Genomic DNA, 22,500 nt, shown 5'->3' with positions numbered 1-22,500 from the left:
TTATCGAGGTTACTATTCACTCAAAAAAAATGCATAATAAACTTAGTACTGAAAAATTCTAAATATTCATATTAACCTAGAGTGAAAATCGTTTACCAAAATTCAACCCCAGAGTGCCCCTAAAAATAATTTCACAATTTCAAACTGGTGTTTTGTCCGGAATTATGAAAAAGGGTTATTGCGCCATAAAATCCTAAATAATCAACTGAGTCTAATGGCGTAGACCAAAACACATTCTGATACTTTTAACTACCTCAAATAATTAAACTCATAAATCTAGCACTATAGTGAGTGATAATACCGATTATGATGACAGACTAAAACCTGAGCGATTGGTTGATTTGTAAAAACTTATGAGGTTTTCACGAGATTCCTATAATCAATAGAAATTCCACCAATGAATTTTTAGCGGGCTGTTACACTTTCTACTCCCTTTAATGTGAGGGGGAACGCCCTAGACACGATTTCGCTTGGGAACCCATGCAGGGTCATATGGGCCTTGAAAGTTTCCAGATGTTCTAAGGGGTCTTTCGACCCGTCGTATGCATCTATTCGTGAAACTTTGAACCTTGGTGGTAGAGGGACTGCCATAACTTCGGCGCTATACTGTAAATCGACTCTGGTGAGCTGTTGGTCCACTGTGGATGGCGGGCCTACCTGTTTGACCACTTCATTGTATTTGTTCTCGAGTTTCTAGAACCGGAGGTCCGCCTTGCATTGTTCTTCTTCGGCCGCCTCTGTCTTAGAGGGACGACAGGTCTCAGAGTTGGTGCTTTGCTGGTATCCCTCCGGTTTCTCCTTCGCCCCTTCGTAAGGCAATATTTTCCTGGTGAAGGGCGGTCATTTCTTCCATGATTTTCTGTATTGTTGCAGCTTGCTCATTGATTCTTCCTTCCATTGCTTCGAGTTGTTCTTCCTCCGTCGCGAGGCTTTTGAGTGCGTTGTTGCTGGCAGACTAAGGACACGCTGTTTATAGAAAAACAGACGGTGCCACTGTTAATGTCGTGTTTCGCGGCCTGGGCAACTCCACGCATATGGTTCCTAATAAGATGATGAATGGTGAGCTCGAGGTTCATGGTACCTTCGACGTTCAAGTTAGTCTCAATGAAGGACATAAAGGGAGAATATCTTAAGGAGAGTTGTACTAAGAATATATGTAGATGTTAACCCCTCTACCGATCGTGGGAGTAGTCTATTTATACCTAACTGTCTGGCATTCATGGTAGTGGGTGTGTCACTCTGTATGAGATCGGATGTTCATGCTGTATAGGCCACTCAGGTTTGATGGTGACTGCTTCTAACACAAGGCCTCACGTTGAGCTTACCGAGCCCCGGGATGCATTGAATGCAGAGCACCTTCCCCTCATGGCTCTCTCCATCTCATTAATGCGGCATTCTGCCAGGTACTCATGGTATTACCCCTGACACAAGGCCACACGTCGTGCGTACCGAGCCCTGGGTCGCATTGAATGTGGCGAGCTTCTCCATTATAACTCTTCCCATCTCATTAATGCGGTGTGGCCCTAACCAGGCATTCCTACCTTCTTGCCATGTTTGGGCACCGATGTTTAGGGTCATGGAATGTCTCTATCTGTTGGCCAATAAGGTGTCAGACTGTCCCTCCTGCCATATGTTTGTCATTGTTTCCTATCTAGCCATCCCTTCTATTTAGGCCTCTCGAGTATGCTCGGCCTAGCCTAGACCTCATATATGGGATTGAGCCTGGACCCTTCTCTTGGTCCGGCCCAGGGACCCCGGTCCCTTCTCCTAGTCTGGCCTAGGGGATAACACCCCTCACAAAAACTACTTTTGTTTACATAGACAACAAATGGTGTTAGTAGTAGTGTGTGAAATATAATTTAAATTGATGAGATATGGAATGGTAGAGTTTAGTGTAGTGAAACTTACGAATTTTGGCTCATGCATACAGGTTATATCGACAAAATTAATATTGTATAAAATAGCTGTATTTTCTAATCTTCTTTGTACGTAGCCATTTGGTTCTTTCTATGCATGTTTTAAGTGTACGTTTTATTTTTATGTGTTTTAATAGTCCAATTTCCAATGAGGTTTAAAAAATAAATAATGAGATGGATAATTCACCCTTCTATTGATCCAATTAATTTGTCATATTCTTTATCCGATACTCCATACATGAATATTTGAGCTCTTATTCGTTATCTCAGCATCATCAGTCATATATATATATATATATATATTAGGGGTGTGCAACCGGATCCTGATCCAGATATCCAGCCATAACCGGATCAGGATCCAGATTCTAAAAACCAGGAGGTTATCCGCCTAGATTAATTCGGAAATAATCTGAATGGATAACTGGATTTTTTTTTCCCTTTTTTGGCTATAAATCCGAATATCTGGATTGTAACTAGATTTAATCCGACTTTAGATAACCAGATTTAATCCGATACATTAATATTAAAAAAAAAACTGTTTAAAATTTTAAAAATATTTTTATAGCACTTTTGTCTTTTAAAAAAAAGGGACTTGGTTATGGATATTAAGGGCAATAACTAATATTTCCCTTAGTCCGAGGAATATATTAAGTTTTTCCTTCCATATTTGGAAATATTCATCTTCGTAAGGTGTTATTTCAAAGTAATTAATGTAGAATCTTGACCTAGATACCCCATATCAATTTGGGTTTGCATCATTCTCACCAGGTTGGAGAGAATTTGTAACACCCCGCTTCCCAAGTTTAAGAATAAAATCACTTTAACAATTTCTCGGGAGCTGGAGTGCTACTACTGAACCTTGACTTAAAAATATTTTCTTTTATTCTAAAAGAATTGTCAGGTACAAAGATTCTTTAAATAAAATAATTCTTCATTAAAATACTGAAATCATTAAAAAAAGTGCGAGAAAGCATTAATCAAAATGTTTCAAAGTATGTGCCATAAAAATTCATAACTTAAAATCTCTGTACATGGTCTAGGCCACTATCATGCCTCCCTGGACTAAGTCTCGTCCAGCAACTCTACCCTCGTAAATATTTTGACCAAGGGTGGTTTAAAAACATAAAACAAACTAAAATGAGTCGATGACTCAGTAAGAAATCAATCATAACGTAGACATACTTAACATAAGATTTTTATAAAATATTTTATGCTGAGAACTTAAAATAATGAGCATTCATATGTATACTTATGTCATACATGACTAATCTTAAATTATCTGACTTATCATATTTATCTTACTGTCGCATACACTTAACCTTGTGTGCAAGGTTGTACGCCGGCCCCATATCCCGAGACTATGGGAGGAGCTACTAATAGTATTCTAACATACTATGGTGGACCACGCTTAGATCCATGGCTTGACATCCACCCATAAATCGCATTGGTACCATGTATCTAAATGGCCATCTAATTAACTGTTATGACCTTATCTTATACTTGATCTTATGAAAACTTACTTGTCTTATGCAACTTGAAATGTATGATATGCATAATACATACTTAACTATAATATGTAGAATAAACCATGATGACTGATGTGCTAGAAAATGTTATGACATGCGTGGTACATAAATACTAGCTTTCGAAGAATTGCCTTTAATAATAATATATATAACTATCTAATGTATGATAATCCTAATTTCTGATCAAACTACTTATCTCGTATAATTAACCCAATTTTTTCGGCATGAAATTGATCACGTGAATTAAAGGAGAGAGAAAATGTGGAAGATGTTATGAGAGGAATTAGGTAGTCGGCTATAATTGGCATGGGACACGCATGGTGCTAGACTAGGTATCTTGGGTCTTGTCGCTGCACTTACAGAGGTTTTTGGTTTTTTCCAAATAACACATGCAAAAGAGATATTTATAGAGAAATTTGGGAGAGGGTGTTGAGGAGTTCGAGTTGGACTTGGTCGCGGTCATTCAAGAAGAGAGTTTGAATTTGAAAACATGATCTAGTAATTCATTCAATGTAGGATTGGCAGTGATTGAGACTGCGTAGGGGATTTCGATCAATGATATTTTAAATTAAATTAAATTTATAACGGTATGTCTTTAAATTCTAAAACAAATCTAACTCGTTCAATAAATAATAAATGAGATTTAACCTAGCTATTGAACCTAATTAAAGCTCTTAATCAACCTCAATAAATGAGATTGTGTGCCTGATGAGGTTTCTCCCTAATGCTAATAACTACTCTTCTTTTGTAGCTCCAAGGTGAAAGTCAAAATCTTATGGATGACAGATTCAAATTGGTGTTTTAAAGCCAAAATCTCTGTTTCTATCATTTTAAATGGGGACTCAGTTGATTTCTTTAAAGAATTTAATCCATCTTTTGTAATTGGTTGGATCGTGTACCTTTAGCCATTATTGTAATGGGAGATCGATGGCTCTGGATATCAATTTATAATAGTCAAATTAGGGAAATAAAAGATAAGTGTCACTTCAAGTGCAAGGGACCTCCAAAGAAAGAAAGAATGAAAGAAAGAAATAGAGTTTTGGATTCAAATCATCAGTAGCTATTGTTCCCTTATAAAGGGTATCTCATTACAACACAATTGATTTTTAGTGACGATTGGGAAATTGTGATAGTCCCTAAACCGTCACTAAAAGACATTTTCTTTGATAGTTTCTAGAAACCGTCACTAAAGACAGATGAGATGTTTTTTACGTTCCAACGTATGAGAAATTTACGTTCGAACGTCACATATAGGTTCGAACATTGTGGTTGTTTACATGCGAACATGAAATGTTTTGGTACAACCGTTCGAACATGAAATGTTTGCGCCAATGTTTGAACATTAATTAATAACGTTCAAACGTTGATTGTAAATTTAAATTAAATGACTCTAATTTAAAAATTATGTGGATTTTATTATGCAAAATTTGTGAACAAGTCTAAAAAATTGACTTGTATATATTTATATATACACAATTTGTAATATATAAATATATATTTATGTTTATATATATTTGAAATGTAGTGATTTAGTATTAAAGTTGGAAAATATAACATTAAAGAAGATTAAGAATTGAAATTAAAAAACGATAGAAATATTCAATAATATTTTTCTTTACAAATATTAAAAATAAAATAAAAAATTTGATAGAATGTAGTAAACAACAGTCAGATGATAACGTTGTCTGTGAAAGTCGAACTCCGTACCTCCTCAGTCAAGGTATCAACCGTGTCGTTGAGGATAGTTACACGATGGGTGAGATCGGCAACAGACCCCGATATAGCCTCGAGCGATCGTTCGATATGCACAGTCAGTAGTGAGATGAACGCATCAACCCAAGCAGGCTGCGCATCTCCTGCAGATGTACTCGGCGTATGCTGACTACTACTCCCCACATGACCTGGCTCAGGCAGCGTCAGAGAAACTAAATCCTTTACAGGGGTGGCTGACGTCCCCTCGCCTGTCCAATGCTACGTCGATGCGTGGTCATGTCGAGGGGGCTCATCTGATCTTTGACCCGCTCCTCTAGCTAGGTCGGCACTCCCCGTGCAAGTAATAGTCGGCTGATTAGGACACCGTATGGGACATTATCCGTGGAGACGATGCTCACCTCGTAACGGATCCTCTCTAAGATGTGCAGTGGCAAACTATAGGATCTCCACGTGCCACTCGTATCAAAAACTGTGCCCGAAGCCAACTAAATGTGGTTTTATGTGCCACATGATCCACATTTGTTGCAATAATAAGGTGCAACATGCGGAAGAAATGCAGCAGATGGTTCTAGTTGAAGGCATTCTTCCACTCGATCTGCATGCGGTCCTTCCAAGTGAGGATGTAGAAATCCTCATCTCGGTCATCATCCTGAGCCTCGATGCCAGTATCCTCAGCCTCTAACTGGTCAGCATTTCTGGCTGATGCTGGCTCAAATGGGCGGCCAGTAGATGATGTAGAAGTGCCTACATCCTCACGGGGTGTTGAGTGAGCAAATGTCTCAACTCCTCGACGAATCCTGAGGTGTTAGCAGATGACATCTGGTGATACCTCAATGGAAACACCGCATACAGTCACGGTGTGAGAGGATGCGTCCTGAGGCATGTCACACATCCCCATGTAGAACTCCTGAAGGGGTATACCTCCCCCCTCAATGTGCAGATATTTCCCCAGCCTCTACTGAGGAAAACATCTCTCAGGTTCCTCTGTTGCCATTTGAGTTCGTCACACTCATTAATCAAGACCTCTCGCTCTACCATAACAGTACGAGCCCCGATACGAGCAGTGTCCTGAGTGGCTCCTTCCCTCCCTCATTTTCTAATATGTAGTGAATGAGTCATATCCTGAAAATAGAAAAGGAAAAAAAATTATTTACATTAAGGCATTTTTTTGTGTTAATTTTAAGCTGCTCTGCATTAACATTCGAACATAGCAAAATAAACGTTCGAACATTAAGATAAAACGTTCGGACATTTATTTCATACATTTGTACGTAAAATAATGTAAATAAATTTACATTTGAACGTGTATCCTTTACGTTTGCAAGTAAAACATCTGCGTTCGAACGTAAAACATAGACGTTCGAACATAAGCAGTAAATAAATATTGGCTGATGTACGTTCGGACGTTTATGTTATACGTTCAAACTTTGTTTTACGTGCGAACGTAAATATGAACGTCCGAACATCGAAGCATGAATAAAGTAGAAAATCAGTATTTTCGGACGTTATAATTAAACGTCTGACCGTATGTGATTTACATGCGAAAGTAAAATATTCACGTTCGAACGTATGTCATTTAATAATATTTAAAAAGTAGTACGTCCGGACATATACATTAAACTTTTGGACGTAAAATTTATGAAAATGACGTCCGAATATAAGACAATGAACATTCGAATGTAGAAGCCATAACGGCTATTTAATTGAAACGTTGTACATTCAAACATCTTGGTGAAACGTTGAAATGTTATGACACAGGCTAAGTCGAATCAGCCATTATTGAAATCTTGAAAATTATTCTACAAGCTTCTAAATGTCGAAATGTCACCGTAGAAATGAAGTATACACTTCAAGAAACATTTCTACGATGACTATTTGGCCAATGGCAAGCCGTGGTGGCTGGAAAATGGAGTTGAAAATCCGGCCACCACTTATCCCGTTTTGAGCAAAAGTCAATCCAAATATCAAGTGAAATACATGTTATTTGAATAAAAGATGAATGCCTACCTTTTAGTGACGATTGTGGCGAAGTTTGACGGCGGTGGTGACGGAGGCATGGCGGCGTGCAACAGAATGACGATGGAACTATTGGAAATGTTGTTTCGACGTTCGGTTTTGGCCTTATATACACAAAACGTTCGAACGTAATTATTATTACGTTCGAACGTTTGTCAATTTACTTTCCAAAATATTAACTATAATATTTTATATTATAAATGCTTATGTTATATATTATAATGTTATATAAAGCATACTATATATAATGTTATACTATAATATATATAGTACAGTATATATCTAATATTATATAATATATTATATATTATATGATCTATTATAAACTAATAAAATCAACTTTAGAACCACATGCTCTTATTATTAGACCAAAACGATATACTTTATTATTACAATCTAGTGCCCAAAACTCTAGTGTACAAATTCCTAAATAGATTGATTGGAATCAAATTATTCTTCCTATATTATTGACAATTAAATTAATTAGTTTTTTTGAATTTATGAGTGCTAGTTATATTTCTAAAGTTTAGCAATATGTTTATACATGTTGTTGTGATTTTATGCTTACTCTTGAAATAATTGTGATTATTGTTTGTGAATTTTGTGAATAGTTTGTGAGTTTATGGTGTTCATTGATGAATTAATATGTGTAGAATATTGTAAATATGTTGTGATATGGATTTAAAATATTGTGATTATTGTTTTTGAATTTTTATTGAATACGTTTAACAAGAAAATTATAAGTTTATGATCTTAATTTTAAGTAAAGATTAAAAACATTTAATATACAGATAATATGAAGTTTAATATATAACATGGAGTAAGTATATATAATATATTCATACTAATTTTGTTAGAATATGATTATTATTCAAATTATAAGTATAATATAAATTATGTCTTAAAAAAAATAAAAAACTAAAGGACTGACTAGCTATATTATTATGTTTTCATCTAAAGTATTATGCTATGATACTATACAATGTAGTATATATACTATACTATAATATAGTATATAATGCAGAATTTAATAAGTAACAAAGAATTATATATTATTGATTTATATATATAGTATAGTTTATATACTATATTATTATGTTCTCATCTAAAGTATTATGATATCATACTATGCAATGTAGTATATATACTATACTATAATATAGTATATAATGCAGAATTTAATAAGTAACAAAGAATTATATATTATTGATTTATATATATGGTATAGTTTATATACTACATTATTATGTTCTCATCTAAAGTATTATGCTATCATACAATACAATGTAGTATATATATAGATATATAAAATGGTGTATATATACTATACTATAATATAGTATATTAGGCATGGTACGTTCGAACGTTTCAAGTTAACGTTTGAACGTTAAACTAAGAGGGCGGGAAATTTCCTGCTTGATAAAGGTATCTGTGTGATGATCTGAACGTTCGGACGTTTATACTGTACGTTCGAACGTTAGTTGATGAAAATCATTAGAAAATTATGAATGTCTGAACGCCAAATTTCTTAACGTCCGAACATTAGGAAAATTAGTGTGGGAAATTTCCCGCTCAAATATGGTGACACTTTGATGATATGAACGTTCAGACGTTTAACTTAGATGTTCGAACGTTAATCTGTAAATCTACGAATGTTCGAATGGAAAATTGTGATACGTTCGAACATAAAAGTAAAAGTGCGGGCAATTTCCCGCTAGATTTCATGTTCTATTATAAGAAGGGTACGTTTGAACGTTTATTGAAAACGTCCGAACGTTCTGGGCTGGAATAATTTTTGTTTTTCATTATGTTCGAACGTCATTTAAAAATACAACGTTCAAACGTACAACTTAAACGTTCGAATATTTGAACTAATAATTTTAGAACTTAATGAATACGCGCACGGGAGGAAGCGGCTCATTTCTTCTTCTTGCGTGCGCGCAATAGAGAGAGAGAGAGAGTTGAGAGAGAATCGGCACGACCGCACGAGGCTCCTACAGGAGAGAGAGAGAGAGGGTTAGAGTGAGAGAGAGTTGAGTTAGAGAGTGATGTGAGTTAGGTAATACGAGATTTAGAGTGAGAGAGAGTTGAGTTTTGGTAAGAAAAAATTATTTTTCTTGTCTTTTTTTGAATTTTATGATATTTGTATTGTGTTTTTGTTATATAATATTTCTAATAAATTAGTGTTGTATTTTTTTGAAGGATTGGTTGTTTTGGCATTTGTAAGAGGATATTGTGAGTGCTAGGTATATTTTCAAACTTTATCAATATGTTGTTGTGATTTTATGCTTACTCTTGAAATATTGTGATTATTGTTTGTATAGTTTGTAAATAGTTTGTAAGTTATTGTAAATATGTTGTGATATGGATTTGAAATATTGTGATTATTATTTGTGAATGACGTTTGAATATGTTTACATTGCTAGAAATATATTGTCCTTAGGCTTTGTTAATACATGTTTATTGCTTACTCAAGTTTAGGAATATGTTAATACATGTGGCATGTTATTTTATGCTTACAATTGAAATATTGTGATTATTGTTTGTATAGTTTGTAAATAGTTTGTGAGTTATTGTGAATATGTTGTGATATGGATTTGAAATATTGTGATTATTATTTGTGAATGACGTTTGAATATGTTTACATGTAGCATGTTATTTTGTGTTTTTTGAATTTGTTCTTTAACAATAAAATTATAAATTTAGGATTTTAATTTAAGTAAAGATTAAAAACATTTAATTTAAATTTAATATGAAACATAATATCTAACATTTAATAAGTATAAATAATATATTCATACTAATTTAGTTATTATTATTCTAATTATAACTATAGTATAAAACTTGATTTTAAAAAAAAGATAAAAAAAGTATATAACTTAACTATATATAAAATATAATATATACATACAATAAATATAATTAATAATTACTTATTAAGTATGATAATTAAAATTCAACTTTAAGAATGATAATAATTAAAATGTTATAATAACATTTGAAATTAAGTATAACAATTAAAATAACTCTTTAAAAATTATAATAATTAAAATTATATTATAACCTTTGAAATTAAGTTTAACAATTAAAATTGTACTTTAAGAATGATAATAATTAAAAGTATAATATAACCTTTAAAATAATCTTCAATAAAAAAGTCTTGAACCTACTAAATAAGTAGAGTTGGAATATGTAAATATACTTATATAAAAATAAATGCTTATATAAAAATTATTTATTTATTGTCTATATAAATAAATAATTCACTCAATTGAGTATAACAATTAAGATTATAATTGTGGAATGATAATAATTAAAATTAAATAAAATCTTTTGGTATTTAGTCTAATTGCTTGACTGTTATAGTCTCTCCGACCTTGACTAATCTCCTCCGGTCTTGATGTACACTAATTGAGAGTTATCAGGACTGAAGAGTGTATGAGAGTTAAGCAATTAGACTAACATTTAGGCATGGTGTGAGAGTTAAGCAATTAGACTAACATTTAGGCATGGTGTGTCATTGCATAAATAACCTTAGACCCGTTTGGGAAATAGTGTACATTTATGTATCCACTAATTCCTGAATTGTCCAGTGTGGACAGTTTGTGATTATATTATCTGTATTGCACATTTTTGTTACTCGTTACTTTCCACGTTTAATATGAAGTTTCGGTGTCTTCCTCTACTGTTCTTCGGGTATATTGTTCGTAGGGTCACAATTCCGATATTTGAACATGTATACTTGGAGAACTATGAGGAGGCGCTGCCAAAATTTCTACTAACGTGGAAAGTAGTAGAGTGACGTGATTTGTGCAATATGGAGAATATAATCTCGAATGGAATAGGACCAACTACCTTATCAAAAAAGCAATGAGAATTGGAGCATGACATGCATGTGAATTTTTAATGTACATATTATTAATATATAGATGTTTTTAGAAATGGACAAAAATTAGATACGTCTGGGCGATAGACTTGGAAAGGATTACATTAAGTGTCCATGTCGAGGGTGTAAAAATTTGTGTGCGATAGGATTGGATGAAGCAGAAAGTCATATATTTGTGAACGGTATACCCGATGGGTACTGCATGGTGAGCCGTATGAACAATCAGCAAATGTATTGGTCGATCATCACAATTATTTGCGGCACATGGATGATGATTATGAGCAGGATGAGATGGAGGAGATGTTGGGTGACATTGGAGCTGGGATGTTTATGGATGAGGTTAACGACAATGCCTCAAATGGTGGAGGAACTGATTGTGAAAATTTTCCTTCACTGTGGGAAGATGCAAAGCGCAAGCTTTATCCAGGTTGTACAAAACATTCCAAAATGTCGTTTATTGTGTGGTTGCTTCACATTAAGTCATTGTGTGGGATGTCGACGAAAGTAATAAATATAGTATTGGACTTATTTAACGAGGTACTTTTTGAAGGGTCTGCATTGCCCAAGAACTTTTATGAAGCGAAACAGTTGAGAAAGGGATTAGGATTTGAGTACAAGTCCCTACATGCATGCAAGAATGATTGTGTATTGTTCTGGAAAGAGGATGAGGAGAAACAAGCATGTCCTATATGCAGAGAGTCCAGGTGGAAGGGTAAGATAAACATGCCGGTTAAGGTGCTGCGGTATTTTTCCTTGAAACCTAGGTTGCAAAGATTATATATGTATAAGAAAACAGCTCATGATATGAGGTGGCACGAGGAGAAAAGAGTTAAGAATGACGCATATATGAGGCATCCAGCTGATTCACTTGCGTGGCAGTCTTTCGATAATCAATATCTAGAGTTTGGGATATAAGCTTGAAACGTTCGCCTGGGACTCACAACTGATGGATTCAACCCTTTTGAGAATATGAGTACAAGTTATAGCACTTGGCCCGTAGTATTGATTCCGTACAATCTTCCACCATGGAGGTGCATGAAGGCGCCAAACGTTTTGTTAACTTTACTCATCCCTGGCCCCAGATCACCTGGGAATGATATTGACGTATTCATGCAGCCGTTGATTGAAGAGCTGAAAGAGTTATGGGAAATAGGCGTTAGAACTTATGATGCATCTACGTCGACATCTTTTCAGATGCATGCTGTGGTAATGTGGACCATAAATGATTTCCCGGCATATGGGAATCTTTCCGGCTGGAGTACGAAAGGGAAGTGTGTTTGACGTGTAATAAAGAAACTGCTAGTGAGTGGCTAAAATATTCTCAGAAGTTGTGTTTCATGGATCATCCACGTTATTTACCAGCAAATCATGCATGGAGAAGAGAATGTGCCAAGTTTGATGGGAGAGTAGAGGATAGGATTGCACCAAAAGAGTTGTCTGGAGAAGAGATAGTGGAACAACTGCAACATGTTAGAGTGAACAATTTTGGCAAAGATCGGGGAAAGAACAAGAGAAAATGAGGCGCAGCAAAATTGAATTGGACAAAGCGTAGTATTTTTTTTGACTTGTTGTATTGGTCGTCATGCAAGTTGCGACATAGTTTGGATGTAATACACATAGAGAAGAATATTTGTGATAATATACTGGGTACATTGATGAGTATTAACAAAAAGATGAAAGACAGGATCAAGACGAGAAAAGATCTTGAGAGAATGGGAATTAAACATAATTTGCATTTGTGGGTGGAAGGCAATAGGGTGGTCATGCCGCATGCATGTTTTACGATGACGAGGGAAGAGAGGATGGATTTCTGCAAATGGTTGCAAGGTATGAAGTTGCCAGATGGTTATGCTTCAAATATTGGTAGATGCGTCAGTCCTGATGACTGGAAAATCAATAGATTGAAAAGTCATGATTGTCACGTATTTTTGCAGAAGTTATTACCTATGGAAATTCGTGGGAAGCTGACATCTAATGTACGTGTCGCCATATCTGAACTCTGTATGTTTTTCAAAGATTTGTGCGCTCGGGGTAGTAAATCGAGATGTGTTGTCGAAATTGGAAAAAGACATTGCTACTATACTATGTAAATTCGAGCATATCTTTCCACCATCATTTTTTGATATCATGGTCCATTTAGCAATACATTTACCGCGAGAGGTACTTCTGGGTGGACTGGTGCAGTTCCGTTGGATGTATCCAGTTGAAAGATATTTGGGTCGACTGAAGTGCACTGTTAGGAATAAAGCCAAAGCTGAGGGTTCAATAGCAAAGGCCTATATACATGATGAATGGTTAACATTTTACTCTATATCTTTGTGGTGTTGACACACGATTTAATCGTCAAGAGCGAAATGCTGATCTTGCTGCTCCGCCTCCTTGTGAGCTATTAGTGTTTTTCCAGAATGTATGACCCTTGAATGCACAAACAGGTTACGATTTAATTGATGGAGAGTTGGGTAAAATTCGGTGGTATGTGCTAAATAATTGCCGGGAGATTGATGATTATCTCAAGTATGTCGTTCCATGCTTTGAATAATTATAGTTTTATTAAAATTAACTATAATTGTTGTGCTCAAAATATACTTCTTTTGCAACATGTTATAACAGTGAGCACATGGACAAACTTAGGAGGAAGGCGTAGAAAATATAGAGGCAAGACACGAGGAAGAATTTCCCGGATGGTTTGAAGAACGTGTATGAACTAAAATTATATATATGTTATATTTTGAAATTTTTAATTTTTAATTCTGGATAATGTAATAATAAATATATACTATTTCAATTGTTAGATTTTGGAACAACGTGCTCGTGTTCCCGGATCAATTTCTTCTAAATTGTATGCATTGGACCGTGGTCCCTCAAATAGAGCACTTCGATACACTGCATGCACGGTTCGAGGTTATAGATTCCATATTTTGGACTATGAACGTAATAGAAAGACTCAAAACTGTGGTGTGTTGGTTGAGGGGAGTCATGGAACAGATGATATTGACTATTATGGTATCATACGTGATATTATCGGATTGAAATATCTGGGTGGGTCTGTAACATATGTCTTTAAATGTGATTGATGGGATCTAGGCAGTGGTCGGGTTTCGATACATAGGGATAATCACTTTATGAGTGTCAATACATAGGCAGTGGACCGTGCAGCAGCGCTTTCCTCCTATATTGGCATAGTAGTTTGAGCTTATGCTCCATTTTATGTGCGCTCATGGCGAGATGTTCGGAATGAGATTAAGGAACACATTCGAAGTCATGTGCTGGTGAGTTAAATTTTCAGTATATTTTCTTCACCTAGATTAGTATATTATATTTTTGACCTGATTCCTTTGTTAGGATGCATTCGACCTCGACTTTGGCGGTAGCGATGATTTGAGAACCGTGAATGAGTTGATGGCTACACTATTCCATCGTCACTAAGGACGATGTCATGACCACTGCAAGAAGTTTGAGAAGTTGGAAGAGGCTACACAGTCTCCCTTTCAGCAGATGAAATTAGATGATTGGAGAAAGTGTTGTGATCTTGTCGCATCTCCAGATTATCAGATATTTTACATTTATATCTTTTAATTATTTACATTCATATTTGTTCTATATATTATATGTATACATATTACAATTAACATTCTTAATATATTTTGTAGCACTTGAGTTCTACAAATTCACAGAATAGATCCGCTCTGACTGTCCACCATTGTGCCGGTTCATGGTCATTCCACCGTCTTGCTAAAAAAATGGTAATTAAAAAATTAAAAAATTCATTTATTTTCCTAATATTCTTTTATTTAAGTACTAACATTATCTTTTTAAAATTGCTAATGTCGCTTTGTTAGAAACGTGATGATCCTGAAAACTTTTCCCTCATTCATGTCTATGCTGCTGCTCACACTAATGAGCATAGTGAGTGGATGGATCTTGTCGCTGCAGATAATTATGTAAGCAGTGTTAATTTTGTTAAATAAAATATTTATATAACATTTGAATAATTTATTTTTTATTTCTATTTATTTTAATACGTTACTAATTATTTACGATCATTACCTTTTAAATTGCAGGGACAAATGATGGAGATGCAGTCGGCTTCTGAGGAATCCTCTCCTAGTGACATAGACATATTCACTTATGTGCACGGGCCGCAGTCTAGTATGGCAAGAGGTTTGGGACGATCTATCAAGCATAGATGTTCATCCTTCTCAACCTCATCGGATTCACAAATTAATAATCTTATGGCAGATTTAGAAACTGCACAGCGTGAAAATGAGTATATGAGGTCGAGACAGCAAAAGTTAGAGTCTCTCTTAGAATGACAGTCTCATTTAGAGACACGTTTGCAGGACCAACAGAGAGATCAGGAGGAAAGAATACGCAGTGAAGTGCAAGAGCAAGTGCAACGGGAGATGATGGTGCAAATGGAGCGTGATATGTCGTTGAACAGAATCGCGGTGGGCGAGGGAAAAAAAATAAATAAATTTTATCAGTATTTGTGGCTAGTTTTAATATCTAATTTTTTGCTTTTACAAGACATTGTTACTTGTTACAATTCGTATTATATTTTTAAATTTTATGAAATTAGTATTTATGATCTGTACGTTCGAATGTAAATTAAAATCGTTTGAACGTTGATTCAAATTCGAACCAACATTCAAACGTAAATACATAAATTGGATCATTCGAACGTAAAACTCTACGTTCGAACTTCCTCACACTAAAGCGAACAAACCATTCGAATGATAAAGCGATTAACGTTCGAACAAAGAACTTGCATTCGAACGCTCCTTCGTTTACATTCGAAATAACGTCCAAACTTTAAACGCATTACGTTTGAACATTTACGTTTACGTTCAAACGAAAAGTCAAACGTTTATTGTAATTAATATTCGGACGCATTAACATTAGAACGTAAATATGATACGTTCAAACGATAATCAACGAACGTCATATTCTCTCATTCGAACGCCAATCGGTCGGGTTAACGTCCGAACGTTTAATTTTACGTCCGAACGTGACTTTCTGTGACAGTTCCCAACCGTTACAAAAAAATGAACGTTCAAACATTGTACCGAAAGGAACACTTCCAACCGTCACTAAAAATATTTTTTGTGACGGTTGAACAGTAAACCGTCACCAAATATTTTCTGAGATGCACTTTAGGTGATGGTCGTGGTGACGGTTTCAAGCCGTCACCAAATATCTTTAGTGACAGTTTTTCATTTTTTTGTGATAGTTTCCACTATCACAAAAGACACATTCTATTGTAGTGTCTGAAACAAACTCTATGGAAATAACACTATAAAAATAAAGTCTTCTAGAAGAGTTCCTCCATGTCAGCAAGATACCACACTACAAGGAGAATCACCTTTACCGGCGATTCACATTTGTTGGCAAAACTAACAAAATCGCCGCCTCTCACCTATCCCAGCGATTTATAAATCGCTGTAAGTTCGCCGGTATTAAATCTCCACTTTTGATCTACTCCAATGGAAGCTAAAAATCGCCAGCAAATATTTTTTTCCCAGCGATATTTATTCGCCGCAAATAGTATCTTTATCGCCGCAATTGCACGATGCGATTCAGTTGTTAATCGTTGGGAAATATTAATTCCAGCGATTTAATGTTGTCGCTAAAAGAGGAAACATCGCCGGAAAAGGTCAATCCCAGCGATTTTTTGAAATCGCCACAATTAACTAAATGACTTTGAAATATCTTTTCCGACGATTAAAAGTGCGCCGGCATATATCAATACCAGCGATTTAAACATCGCTGTAATTAAATTTTTGGTTTTGTGACCTCAGTTGCGGCGACACAAAATCGCTGGTATTGATCTATGCCGGCGCACTTTTAATCGCTGGAAAAACAGCTGCAGAACACCGAAGTCGTTGGTATTGATCTATGCCGGGTCACAAATACCCACTTTTCAACGGAGGCAAACGAAGACTCAAAATTGATAGGGTAGGGCCTAGGGAGGTCGGTGAAGTTAGTGGTGGTGAAGGTTGGCCGTGGGTGGCGGCGTGGGAGGCGGTAGAAGGCCAAAAACACCAAAATCGGCAATGGGGTTGGTTGTGCTTCACCGGTGACGGATCGGAGGTGGGGTTGGGTGCAATGGGTTGCTAGGAAGTCGAGAATGAAGTGGTGAGAAGATGGTGGCCAATGGTGGTGCGATGGCGGCGCGGCGGCGGAAAGAGTGTCGCGGCTTCAATGGGCTCGTGGTGGCTAACGGCGGCGCGAATGGAGCTGAGGTTGGTGGGGTAGGGTCGCCGGCGGCTGGGGAAGCTGACGGGCTGGGCGGTGACGGCCACCGCTGTCTCACGGCGGCGCTGGGTGGTGAAGAAGGAAACGGACGGAGAGAGGGAGGGGGAGCTGGGTCGCGCGCGGGAAGAGAATCGAAGGAGAAATAAGGAAAAAGAAAAGAAAGAGAAAAGAAAAGGAGAGGAAAAAAAAATGGAAGGAAAAGAGATGAGGTCCAATTCTCATAATTTGGGTCACAAAAATGATCCAACGGAAACGATTTCAAAACCACAAGTTAAATAAAATAATTTAAACGTAATGGTAAAGTCAAATTGAAATAATTAAATACCATAGTAATTAAGTAAATATGAAAAAAAATTTAAATGCATAACAATAAATAAATATTAAGAAAGCACATAAAAATAATTTTCACCAAATTAAAATCATAAAAATAAACTCATTAAAAATCCAACCAATTTAAAATAAGAGAATAAATTTTTGAATAAAATAAAAGTAATCCTTCAATAAAAATATACTAAAATACAGGGTGTTACAGCGTGGGTTGAGGGAGAAGAGGAATTGGGAAGGAGAGGGAAATAAATGCGGGAAATGGTAAGGCGGGTTGTTTAAATTTAATTTCATTTTTCCGGTGATTTTGATTTGCCGCTAATAGTATATAATTTACTAGATATGCTCTTGCGGCGAAAATATTGTGAATATTTTCGTCGCAAATAGTCTTTGTTGTTCAATTTGCGACGATATTAAAATCGCTGCAAAAAGTAAAAGTAATTTCTTTTCCATCAGTTGAAAAATTTGAGAAGGAAAGCAAGCAGCGACTTAGAAATCGTTGGAAATAATGTTTATTAGTGGTATTTTTGTTGCAACGATATTAAAATCGTTGGGAAAGGCCTAAATTTTCTAGAAGACTATTTCCAGCGTTTTTTATTCGCCGCAAAATTAGCTATTATGGAGATTTTCCCATTCGCCACAATTAAAATATGGCTACAGTTTCTGATATCTTTTGCGGCGATTTTTTTATCGCCGCAATAGATCAAATAATCGCCGCAAATGAGTGAACAGTAATTGCAACATCAGATTTCGTATTCATTGCTTTAGATTTCAGCAATGATAAGAAAATCGCCGCAAATAAGGGTTAATTGCAGCGATTTTTTTGCGGCGATAGTAAAATCGCTGGAAAAGGCGTTATTTCTTGTAGTGGGCCACTTGCTTATTGCTCTGATCACCACCATTCCTTCCATCAACGAACCGCAACCAATCTTAATCAAAATTACAGTAGTACGACTGCTACGTACGTTGGTGCTATATGTATACACATATATAGGGAAGATCAGTTTTCTTCGTTTAGGCAGCATTAAACCGAATAGGATAAGGTCGCGCGCGACTATTGGACAAGAACTTGAATACACATTCGTCCCTAACAAATTCATGTTTTTCAACGTTTTTAGTGTTATGGTCCGCCACGTCTAATTACTTTTCAATGTGTATATATATATATATATATATATATCCTTACCCTAGCTGTCAAATTCCAACAAGAACATTCGATCATCCTTAACAAATTGTTTGTCAATGTTTTAGTTTTATGGTGCACCGTGTCTAATTACTTGAGTCCCTGCACGTTCTTTTCACCCTAGAAAAATACAGGCACCGACAATTTATTATTCAACCTGTAATATTTCGTGACAACTTTATACTGCGGAAAATTTAATTAGCTTGGAGTTTTTGAAGACAAGTCAAACTTTTAATTTATTGCATGGGTTTACACCTTCTCGGTCTTGTACGCGATCTATGGAATGGACAAAAATCTTCGTCTAATTTATTTATTGCATGATTGCATGAATTTTCTTCGATCCAATAAATATGGCAGTAACATGAGGACCTAGCAAGTCCATATAATATCGTTACTACCTAATATTTAAGCCGTCGCCTCAAATTAAATTCTTCCTTCTAAATTGGTCAAGAGCCCATATCTACTTGCTCAATATTAATTGAGGTGGCTAGTGTGATGCGCTTAAACCTCCGCTTAGGATGGAATAGAGACTTAAAGTGTCGAGACATGTAACACATGAATACATACTTTCATTCATGACAATTAATATACAATACAACCTAGTATGCAACTAGCAGTATGTAAAAATACAACTCTTGATTCTCAAGATTTTGTCTCATTTTAGAACATCTCCAAGAACTCTAAAAGTTCAAAAATTTCTTTCAATATGTTCATAACACACTCAGTAATGCCTGGGCTTAGTGCTAAACCTTTTTATATATATATATATATATTTTTTTTGTATTAAGTATGCGAAAAGCCCAGTTGAAATTTTTTTTTTTTTCGAGAACTATTTTATGGGCTAGAAAATTTAAGGAAGAGTCCATTTATTTTTATTCACTACCAGTCATGGGCCCAAATTTTGAAATGGACCAAAAAGCCCAAATCCATGAGATTCTCTTTCTGACCCCACTTCATGCACGTCTCTCCTTCCTACTTTCTCTAGGGTTTTATATATTTCCTATATATATTTATACGTCCATAAACACTTTTCTTGCCTCTCAAACACAAGATCACACGGTGGTTCTCTTTCCCTACCCCGCACGACTCCACTTCCATGCTCATGCACGTCTCTTTTCATCTAGGGTTTTCTTTTATTTTCAATCACCTATATATTCACAAGTTAACCTCATAGTTCACGCACATCCCTCATGCTTTTATCGTTCATCTTCAATCCTAGATTAAGTTGCCGTTGTTGCCCTCTTCAGCCACCCCATTGCTGTCGTCTTCTTCGTCTGCCACCATGCACCACATCTCGGCCACCCACGGAGACGTTGCTTAACCATCATCGAGAGTCAAGAACAAACCGAATCTACACCATAGCCTCCCACGTAGTTGCATCCTCACAGCCTCCCTGCAAGCCCTCAGTCTCCGTTGCGTGCAGCAGCCTCGCCACCCCAAAGCCATGCCAACCACGTCGCTGCTCCTTCCTCAGATCACTACCATGCCCAGACCACACAAAGTCTTAAGCACCTCTGTTTTGGCTCTCAAAAATAGAGCATTTTGTCCCAAATACCCATTGCCCTTAAGCCACTACTCACACAGCCACAAAAGACGCCACTGACAGCAGAAGACTCCGGAGGACAAGCCTCCACCATTGGACGCTGCCCTGGGTGACCCTAGTCCATAGCTCCCCATCGTACTTGGTGCGTAAGTCCTCCCTCTCGCCATGGTCTCTCTCTCTCTCTCTCTCTCTCTCTCTCTCTCTCTCTCTCTCTCGCTCATCTCTTTCTCTCTCTCTCAATGTTCCGCCGTCGTGTCTCAGCCACCTCCCACTCACCTTGTCATACCCTGCTCCTTCCTTCTTACATACGCTTCTTCTTTCTGACGTATGTTCCGTCTTTATGACGTAAGCAAATCCCGAGGGCAAAGATTTTGTAAATTGTCTGCCCCTTCTATCTAGCGACTACGGGCCACGTTATGCGTGTAGAACCATGATGGCTTGTCTCGAAAGATATCGTGTGACTTCTAGGGCAAACCTAGTGTTTTAAAAATGCTGAAAATATTTATAAGGAGTATTTTCAGTGTTATTGAATTAAAATTGATCTTAAATACGATAATCATAATATTCTTGAAGAGCTCCAAAAATATTATAATCGTCAAAAATCATTTGAATATTATTATTAAAATGATTACAATTATTTAAGATATTATGAGATTTAAATTATGTTGAAAGCTTTTATTAATTAAATGGTTTATTCTCTTTAATATGTTAAGTGAGACTTTATCATTTTATTAATGATAAAGGAATATTATTTTATAAACTAAAGTTAGTTTAAAATAATATTCTACCTTAATTCTTTTAAGCGCTTGTAATTAAATTAATGTTTTACGGGTTTTCAAATCAGTGTTTAAGATCCATCGTTAGATCATTATGTGGATCCCCAGACGAAGGGACTGGGTTAAATACCCAGACCCCCTCACTTTTCCCCCAGCTCTCTCTCTCTCTCTCTCCTCCCTCTCCTGCAAGCGTATGCTGTACGCTGCGTCCCTCACGCCGAATAGCTCCATGCCTCAGCCCGGTGCCGCCGTGCACCGGTGAGTCTCACCTTCACCACCATCGACCTCCTCCCACGCCGGCGACCCCTCGCCGGCAAAGCCAGCCCCTGTCGTGCGGCCACCTTCTCCACGCATGCATACAACCTCTCATGCACGGTTTCACCGTGCGTAGCCTCTCCACCGTTGTACGCGGCAGCCCAAGCCACCACACTGCCACCGACAGCCTCTCCCCTCACGGTGAACCCCTTCCTCAGAACCCCAAGCCATGGGAAGCCCCCTCTCCTCCTCCGTTGCACGCACGCACAAAACCCATTTATGGGTTTCGCACGGCTTCAAGGCCACCGACGGCCCTAGCGCCTGCGTGTGCCAGTTCCAGCTCCACCAAGCGCCTCCCCTGGCCACCAAGGCTCCTCTCCGAGCTCCTCCAAGCCAGCCAAGCTCTCCAGCCCTCTCAAGTCCTCTATCTCTCTCGCGGCTTCTCCCTCCTTCCCAAGCTCGATTCGCCGCCGTGAGCCACCGTGGCACCACCTCAGTGCCACCACGGGCTCCACAGCAATCTCCTGAGCTCCTCCATGGCCAGCCCTGACTAGCCAAGCCTCCCTCTCCCACTTCCATGCTTTGAGGCACACGGGTTTCACGTGGAAACCCACGGCTCCGCCGTGCTCCGCCACCCCAGCCACCACGAAGACCACCAGCAACCCCCCTTGACCTCCCTTAACCCAACCCTAGGTCCAAACCACCAGCTTGAGTGGTGGGTAGTCACTGCACGTGATGGACAGCCACTGTGCGTGGTTGACCGCCACTGTACACTGCTAGATCCGCCGTGTTACGCTCCTTGCCATCGTCACAAGGCCAACACGAGCCCTTCCAAGACCACACCTAGCTATCCAAACGCCTAAACAATTAACGTACGTGGGTTAGCCGCCACGTACGACTCTTCCGACATCATCGGCTATGACGATCAGCGAGCAACGCACGGGTTATCCCGTTGATGGTATAACTCTCTATCCCTCGTTAATTATGTTAGATATTGGTTAGTTGACTAGGTTGTGGACTGTGCTGTTGGTATTTGTGGTGTTGTGGTATTGTGATGTGGTGCTGTGTGATGAAGTGTTGGGCATTCTGTGTAATGAAGTGTTGGGC

This window comes from Juglans regia, chromosome 6 (assembly GCF_001411555.2).
Source record: "Juglans regia cultivar Chandler chromosome 6, Walnut 2.0, whole genome shotgun sequence".
In the NCBI taxonomy this organism is placed as follows: domain Eukaryota; kingdom Viridiplantae; phylum Streptophyta; class Magnoliopsida; order Fagales; family Juglandaceae; genus Juglans; species Juglans regia.
This window is presented reverse-complemented; position numbering follows the sequence as displayed.